The sequence below is a fragment of the Pteropus vampyrus genome, unplaced genomic scaffold, assembly GCF_000151845.1.
Source record: "Pteropus vampyrus isolate Shadow unplaced genomic scaffold, Pvam_2.0 Scaffold155, whole genome shotgun sequence".
Lineage (NCBI taxonomy): Eukaryota > Metazoa > Chordata > Mammalia > Chiroptera > Pteropodidae > Pteropus > Pteropus vampyrus.
Window position 1 is genome coordinate 867,665 of NW_011888936.1, and position 9,664 is coordinate 877,328.

Here is a 9,664-nt window from a genome sequence, read left to right on the forward strand (position 1 = left end):
GGGAGTTCTTATTCAGACCTCCATATAAGTAAGCTTTTAGTAAATTAACTGAGTGGGTGGGCAGTATGGGAAACTATTTGGAGAACAGGGTTATGGGAAAGGGGAGGCATTTTTCTTCCGCCCCCTTCTGTTCTCCCAGCTGCTGGAGGCTATTAAGGCCTTTAAACCTTGTTTATTAGCTGGGGATTTTGAGATCTGCATCAGTGCTGGTGGGTGTTTTTATTTGATGTCTGCTGACTCACTTATGTTTTGAATTCTATGTCAATCCTCAGATGTGATTTTTCAGAATGAGAGGGAAATATATTTTTAAAGATAAAACTTGATATTTCCGTGAGTTTGATTTACCTCACTACCTGGCTATGATGTTAGTCAGTGTTTAAATGTCAAGAAGAAGCAATTAGCAAAATAATTTCTTTACTCTTTATTTTCAAGTTTTTTTTTAACCTCAGAAGTTGTTTTTTTTTTTTTTATCAGAAGATATTTGAGTTTGTTATGGTTGAGTATACTGTAAAATTCAAAATAATTTTACATCTTCACTCAGTATATTTTAATCCTTTGTGTTTTAGAATGAAAAGAGAACAATCTCATTTTCCTCATTTTTTTTTTTTTTTGGAATGTCTACTCTGTACTAAGCGCTGTGTTAGTCACTGGAATGAAAAGCAGTGAGATTCTTTGATTTCATACAGGTTATAGTTACTGAATGCGGATATACAGGCACATACAACACAACAAATAACAGCGATATGCAGTCCTGTCCATTTAACAGTTAAAAAAAAGGCTGTGTGTTCTAAGTCAGTGCACTAGCAATTCCTTTATGCTATGCCTATCCCACACCTTACTGTTCTGAATGTTTATATTTGCATATTGTATACTGGCAGATTTCCCAAAGTGGGAAAGAGTCCTAAGAATTTAGTTCAACCATAAATAAAATGCTGCTAGAGTGAATACAGGTTAAACATGAAAAGCAGAGTAACACTCAGTCAAAAAGGAAACAAAACGACAGCCTGGAGATTATTTCCTGAATGAATTATAACCGTCCATTTAAAGAAGCCTCAAAAGACGGAGTAGGATCCGAGTATCATTCAATTTAATGTGACTTTAGGGAAGTAGAGACCAGGGGTAAATTTGCTGGTCTGGGCTATTCTGGTCCTTCTCTTCTAAGGGCTCGGATGGCTGAATGGCAGAGACATTTAAATATGTACTGCAAAGTGTTTCTGAAAACTATGCAGTCTGTGATTTTTAATGACCCTTTTAAAATGTTCTTACATTGCCTCTCAACCTGTAATGTCTATACAAGTCATCCAGTGATAACGTTAAAATGCTGATTCAGATTCGGTAGATCTGGGGCAAGGCCTGGCAATTTGCATTTCTACTAAACTCTCAGGTATGCTCATGTTCTAGGATTACACTTTGAGTAGCAAAAGTCTAAAAGACTAGAAGTACAGATGGTAGCATTTCCAATGGGCTGGGTGAGGCTTATAAAAGAGCCCTTTTTCTAGTGGCACATCAAGCTAAATAGTATACACAGGACTAGAGGTCAATCGCTAAAATTTAGGAATGCTTAGAGGCATTTAAAATCAGTAGAAATCAAAATAAACTTTATGATAGGAAGGAAAATTTCTAGAAAAGAATATATTAAATAGAATTTGAAATAAATACGCTAGAGAATAAATATTAGGGAAATACACTGCAAAAGTGATATTGCAAAGATTGGTAGGTGAACTTGGAATGTGATTTTAGACCACAAATAAATTCACCTTTTCTGAACAGCAATTGGGAGAGTAGGTACATAGATAAAATATTTATTAAACAATTTCTCCACTAAGCATATTATGAAATGTAAATTAGTGTGTATGCATTTAATGTCTCACTTATTAAGTATAAAATAAAATATAATTACAGTCATTATGTAGTATATCAAATACATTGAGCCCTTCCTTTTCAATTTTATGAATTTGCTATTAGCTCTCCAGGAACCCGGATATTTGTTTGTCTGTTTACCTATTTTATATCCTAATATCACTAGATATGTATTCATCACATTATTTTACCACATGGTTTATGTTATATGGCAATGGTGGTTTGTTAGTTCTAGAACTTTCCTGAACACAATAAATAGTTTCAAGTTTTCAAGATTTCTCTCTAGATCCTCGAGTGTAAAGAGATATCTGACAATTCTGTGTTTTAAAAAACCATGTAAATGAATGCTTAATGTTAGAGGAAGTGCTTAAAATTATACAACAATGTTGATTTGGGGAGGTAATATTACTTGAAAGCATTGCTTAGAATAATGGTGAGAAAATACAAAATCTAGAACGTTATCGGCTAGCAGATTAGTTTATGTGAAATAAAGTACATAATCTGAAATAGTGAATGCTCATTAGAAGACTCATATAATGAATTAGAATCTGAGCCCAACTGTGCCAAACTGAAGAAAACTTCTTTAAATCAAAAATCCAGAGTTTATAACATTGATATATGATCATTTGCCTTTTACATACCCTTCAATTAATTCAACACAGATTTATTGAAGTTCTACTAAATGCCAGGAATTCTGCTAGGCATGGAACAGAAGGCGTTCTAGAGTCTGGACACCCTCATGGTAAATTCTGTGCCTAATTCTCCCAACTTGATTTGTTGCACCAAACTCTCTGTCTCATAGCACGCACTGTCCCTGTGATTAGTTACATGTAAACAAGCAAAACTGATTATTTGGAGCTGGCCAAGAGACACAAAACAAGCTAATAGGTAAAGTCTGTAATATACAATTTCTACAAATTTATTGAAAAAATGTTGATGTGATTGAAAGATGCTATGAAGAGGAGAGTAAATTCTCTACAACTCCTGTTTTATTTCGAGTGAGTTTTGGTCTCCCTATATAAAAATTTCTTAATGTTCTGTTTGTGTTTATCGAATTTGAGTGAGAGAGAAAATTGTAATGTCATTGTATGTCCTGGGATTTTCCCTAAGAAATATTATTATAAAATTTTCCCCTGGAGAAAAGAGAGACAGAAATTGTAGCATGTATTCTAGATAACAAAGTAAATATCTGTATGGTGATATGTTTTATATTTTATTTTAAAATTTAATGAGATAAATTTGTTGTAGCAGGATGTGGTCAGAGAAATAATTCATATCAAATGGTTGCTTTCCCTTAGTGAAATCAAGCAGGTGAGTCACTCAGACACAGTTTCCATCCTCTCCCACCCTTTCTTGAACCTATGCTCTTCTATCAAGGTCTTATAAGAAAATAAACCTGAGAGAATTTATCATGTGCTTCCTTATTTCCTTATCATACTAGTGCTAGGATCTGTTTCTGTTCAAAGGGAAGATTCCGTGGGCAGTTAATATTGGCAATTGCTTCAGGTATGATTTCTATCCCTCTTAGTCATAAGCATAACACTGGATTTAGAGGCTCAGAGAAGCCTATGGTAAAGGAGACAATTAATTTTGATTTAACCAACATTTGGTTATTTGTAACCATCCCTCACCACATTAATAATATCTGGAACTCATTCTTGGAAACACACTTTGCTAGCCTCACCTGGCCACCCTGGGGAAGTTTTCCCAAGAATAACATCAATAAAAAGATAAGTAGGACTGTGTGTGTGTGTGTGTGTGTGTGTGTGTGTGTGTGTGTGTGTGTGACAGAGTTTGAGACTTGATGACATCATATTTGAATACATTAACCCAGACCTGCCTGATTTCTCAGTGCTTTTGAACAATTATATCTAGTGAAAATGCCCTGATTAACATAGTTATTAATATGACTAGAATAAAGACTAAGAAATTGTTAAATATTGTTCAGGAAAAAGAAAACTTTCCTCAAATGACGAATGCGAAGAAAAGAAGGTTTTGAAATCATTTTCTGTGAATGTTCACTTTTTGACATATAGTATGTAGTTCAATTTATCAATAACATTGCCCCTGATTATTTATGTTTAAATTATGACAATTCATTTTAAATGGAACCCAGAGACAAACATATATTTTTTCAATGTATTTTTCAAATCAGTAAAGCAATTTTGCATAATGGTTGCATTTAGGTTTTAGTAAGCTGTTACATCAATGAATGCACTGTATTTTTTTTCCCAAGAAATGAAACATAATATATTTATGATGAATTCAATGCTTACAGTCACTTAGGAAGTTTCCAATAGCACAATGTGACCATTTAGTTTACTTAATTCATAGGAACCTATAGAAAGTTGACTTTATCTAACTTCAACACTATATTATTAAATATTTATGGGCATGTGTGAGAAAAAGAGAGAAAGAGGTAGAGAGAGAGATGTTAAAATATTTGAAATAATTCAAATGAAATAATATTTAAGTACCTGAGTTCAGATATCCAGGAGGGAGCTGATGAACAGGTAAGAGTATCTCTCAAATAAATAACATATTTGACCTACAATCATCTCTCAAATAATGTTATTTTATATCACTATTTTTAAATTTTCACTTTCATTATTAGGACTCAACACCCCCCCACACACATCCTAATAGTGGTAAATAACAATTCTTTTTAAGAACCATTCCAACAGTCAGGTTATTGCTATTCTCATATTGATGATGCAGTTCTAGACATGATTTTGATTTTATTAAGAACCAATATGCTAAAAAAATTTCTTTTAATCTAAATATCTGATAACTAAAGGCAATCCAATTCTCTGGTTGTCAGGCCCTATTACCTCTTTCTACAGCAGCCCAATTTTGTAGGTCTGTTTTCTGGAGAGAACAATGTACCCCTCAATGGTACATGACACGCTCGATCTAAGAAATTAACATCCTGCTTAAAATATATTAAAAGACTTGGGTTTCTTTCTTTATTAAAGAGTATAGAATGCAACACCTGGTTACATCTGTCTAAACCCAAGAGGTTAAGAGGAGCTCAATGGGAAGCCTGCTGTCTCCTGAAAGAATCATCCTCCGGTTATTGGCAGAAACCATCTCAGGTTCCTGTCCTCCCAACGATGTCTTGCTCCTTTGAGATTTGTTCCGGTAACCCATTTCGAAAACACAGTTACTGTGTACAATGCACTGGAACAGGATGTGCTACTCATTAGACTATCACAGCTGTGTGAGGAGGGATGTGTCCTTTTTTATATCATTTTAGTTTTATACTATTCTCTCATAACACCCTTTTCTTTATGAGGTATTGTTTAATGCAAAGCTAAAGCATACAACGCTTTCCAATTGTTTCTATAGAACATTTTTTTTAGAAGTAGAGTAACATCTACTTGAAGATATCTGTGCCACAAGATGATAGCTTCTAAATTGCCAACATATATATGATGAATATGGATATATGTATTGTGTGTGTATATATATATTCAATACAGGAAAGGACATTTATATATACATGTATTATGTGTGCCTACATACATGTACATTGTGTGTGTGTGTGTGTGTGTGTGTGTGTGTGCACATGCACGTAATGTAATATCCTTTCCTGTACTGGGTATGGCACTGGTTATTCTACTTTCAAAATGCAGTTAAAGAAACAAAGCCATTGTTTTTGTGTGTATGTTCCCTACTGATATGCATTTAGTCTTAAAAACTAAGCCACAATTTTAATTATGTTCACGCAAATTCAAACACATTTTGTTGCCTCCAATACTACTGTTATGTATCAATCAGTTATTTGTACTCTAGGCTATTAAGTAGGATATTCTAGTTATATTTCAATGTAGTATATTTGCATGTCCTCCAGAAATGGAAGTGGTGGTATTGGTCTTTTGCTCCTATGCTGTGTGCATGAAACCAAGCTGGAGACAGGAACTGCCAGTACCCTTGGTGGCAGCCTGAGATGTGTGAGGAGAGCTATGTATTTAAAGTACACAATTTAAAGCACATAATTGTTGGCTTCAGGCACCACTGAAAATAAATTTCCCAAATGGTGATCAAAAGTCAATGTAATTGAGGGATGGGGAAAAACATCAGAGGGCAGTGGACATCCATGACCAGAAGTACCTTTTTTTTTCTTTTTTTTTTTTTTCAGTGTACATTTATGGATATACTGTGAGAATTTTAAAAAATATATATCATTATTGAGAATTCAATTTTCTCCCTCTCTGTGTTGGTAGGGAGTGAGTTGATATGATCTTGTGTCTGGGCAAAGAATATAAAGAAAAGTCAGAAAATGAAGGTTCTTTCATGTATATTAGACATGACATTGCTTGGACACTTATCTGCTTTTTTAATGAATGAAGCAAAGACATTGTTAATTTTTACCTACTGATTTGCAATGAGACTAATACGATTGGCAAAGCCTCAACTATTATTACCAGGATCATCACTTCTTGTAACTAAGCAAAATGCAATAGCCACACACACTTTGTTGTTAAGGACATTAATATGTTATTGCCTAATAATATCATTAACGAAATTACTCGTCCGAATCATGTTTAAACAGAATTTTGTTTAATCTGTGTATGAAGAGATGATTGCTTATAAACTCTTCAGATTGTTTCTGACTCCCTTTCAAGAATCAATACTCAGAAAGGTATTTGATAGACAAGATGAACTCCCCAGGAAGCTTTCTGAAGGATGTGAACAAGAATAAATTGCTTCTCTTTCCTGCCAGGTCCAAAGCAGTCCTATTTCTCACCTCTGGAAATGCATATGGAAACAATTGCTCCTGGGCCATTTCCTCTGCCCTCCAGGTAGGCTGTGGCCTCTCTGTGTCTGCAGTCTTAATCATGCTGCTCAGCACAGAAATCAAGGGTTAACTGAACAGACAATGCTTGTCCCTAGCCCTTGCTATTTAAAAGAAGGGAGCAATTCCACAGCATTTTTGAATTCCATTTGTTTAACATAGCATCTGATCCAACACCTTGTATTTCAGACAAGGAATTTAGCAAAATTAAAAATATTTGGTCAAAATGAAACTGTCACTTAAGTAACGAAAGGGTCAGGATTAGAATCCAGGTATCCTGACTCTAGCTCTAGGCTGCTCAAGCTACTTCCTTTCACATTTGCCTTATAAGTGACCTTTAGAGCAGAGGCCACCAAATTTAAAGGGGTGAATCATGAAGACCTTGATTTAATCCATTCCATCAGGGTCTTTTTTGAAAGTAAAAGGCAGACCTAATCTTTTATTTGTACTGAAAACTAATGACACATTTAGCTCTTATCCCTTGTGTCTTAGTTATGGTTTCTCAATGCTGCGTAACATTTTATGGAGCTGAAACTGACATTATTTAAAATGTGATATGTGAGACTATGTGAGCAATGTAGTAGGTAGAAAAACCCTTGTACTCCTACCTTTTATGGTTTCAAAAGAAAAGTATAATTTTGAAAGAGATACTACTGTTCGTAGGAATAAAGCAGCATTGTTTCTTCTTTATGTTTCAGTATTACTCACTATATATACTTTAAAATTTTTAGAATAGTTTTAGGTTTACAGAAAATTGTGAAAGTAGTGCAGAAAGTTTCTCTATCAATACCTTCTATTAATTTTGTCACAATTAATGAACTGATATTGCTACATTATTATTAATTAAAGTCTATACTTTATTCAGATTTCTTCATTTTGTACCTAACATCCTTTTTCTCCTCTAGGATTTCATCCAGGATGCCACATTACATTTAGTCATCATGTCTCCTTAGGTTCCTCTCAACTGTGGCAGTTCTAAGACATTCCTTTTCTTTGAGGACCTTGACAATTTTGAAAAGTTCTAGTCAGGTGTTTTGTAGAATGTCTCTAAATTGATATTTGACTGGTGTTTTCTTCATGATTAGACTGGGGTTATGGATTTGGGGAATGAAGACCACAAAGATAAAGTACCATTCTCATTGCAGCTTTTCAATGGTACATGTTATCAACATGACTTATCATATTTGATGTTACTCATAATTAACTGAGTAATGGCTGAGGTGATGTCAGGTTTCTCCACTATGAAGTCACTCTCTTCTCTCCATTTTTGTACTATCTTCTCTGGAAGGAAGTCATCATGTACAGCCCACATTTGAGGAGTATGTTCTACCTCCTTGAGGGAGGAGAACCTAAATAATTATTTGGAATCTTCTGCATTGGAGACTTGTCTATTCTTTGCCACTTATTTATTGATTCAACTATTTATTTGTATCAAAAGAGACAGAGATATTAAGTTTATTCTTTGAGTTATAATCCAAAACTAATGTCTTTGTTTTATAGCTCAAATTATTGTGACTTTGGTCATTGGAAACTCTTTTAGTTGGCTCCTTTGTCCCTTTAACATACCACTTGATATTATGGTTCTTTGTGTTTTGAGCTCTCTCTCTCTTTTTTTGTGGGGAGGGGGGCACTTCCAGATGGCCCAGACTCATTCATGATACTCCCAGCCACAGCTAAAATCATTCATTTCTCTAAGAAGCTTTAGTTCTTTTGTTGACGAACAATATTAGAAACCAAGATCACATCATCACTGTTGCTATTGCTATTGCTATTACCAGTTGTTTGAATTTTCACAATTTTGATAGGTGTGTAGTAGTATCTTATTATTGTGGTTTCCTTGGTGATAGATAATATGAGCATCTTTTCATGTGTTTATTTTCCATCCATATATCTTTTTTGGTAAGGTATCTGAACATTTGCCTATTTTTAAAAATTGAGTTGTTTTGTTATTGAGTTTTAAGAGTTCTTTGTATATTTTGAATATAAGTCTTTTATCCATATCTGTTTTGCAAATATTTTTGTAAATATTGCTGTGGCTATGACAGTACATTAAAACATTATTTATACATTAATGAAAATCCTAAATTTGCTATAAAAAATTGAATCAGGTAGATTTGAAGTTTTGAGAAAAGGCCAGTTAGACTTAAGAAATTTCATATTCTCATTAACTTGAAATTGGTTGAGACTCTTAAAAATGTTTGTTTGTTTGTTTGTTTGTTTGTTTGTTTGTTTGTTTATTAACACCTACAGCACCTGGTCTTCCTAGGTGGTCTTCCATCCAAGTACTAACCAGGCCCGACCCTGCTTAGTTTCCGAGATCATACGAGATCCGGCACATTCAGGGTGTCGTGGCCATAGACTAAGACTGAAAATTATAAGCAATAATCTTTCTTTTGGTTAATCTCTCAGCAACAGACACTTTTGCTTAACTAGCAGTCATTCGCTTATATTTCTTGGTAACTACACTCCTATTTTCTTCTATTCAGGTGGCAATATGCCTGTTCTCATGAATGAATCAAGACTGTCAAAGCCATTTATGGTAATTCTATTCTCCTTTGCCAATGTCCACATAAAAGTAACCCTGAGTCAATATGATGTAAAGATGTAAAGGGAAGTGTGGCAAGCACTTTAGGAGAAGGTTCTTCTTTCTTATAAAAGTTAAGGCCACATGACAAAAAAATTGCTTTTGACCCTTTCCCTTCCTCTTGCTTTGGATGCCCTCGTTTAAGAATGTGAAATCTAGGCTTTGCCAGCCATCTTGCAACCATGAGGTGACTAACCTGAAGACAAATGCCAACATGCTGAGGAGGTAAAATAGAAGAGAGAAATGATATTGAGCCCTTGATGAGATTACTGAGCCACAGAACCCATTCTGGAAAGCTTATCTCCAGATGTCTTGCTTTAGTGAAAATTAAATGTCTATTATTGAGCCAGTATTTTTTAACGTTTACACTGGACTAAATAGGTAAGAATCCTCACAGATAGAGACAAGTTGCTCAGGGATTT

The 9,664-nt window shown here is 34.4% G+C and overlaps 1 pseudogene; it reads right to left on the minus strand.

Annotated features, from left to right (window-relative positions):
- Nucleotides 1-8,899: 8,899 nt before the first annotated feature.
- On the minus strand, nucleotides 8,900-9,018 carry LOC111745451 (annotated as a pseudogene).
- Between the last annotated feature and the right edge of the window lie 646 nt (nucleotides 9,019-9,664).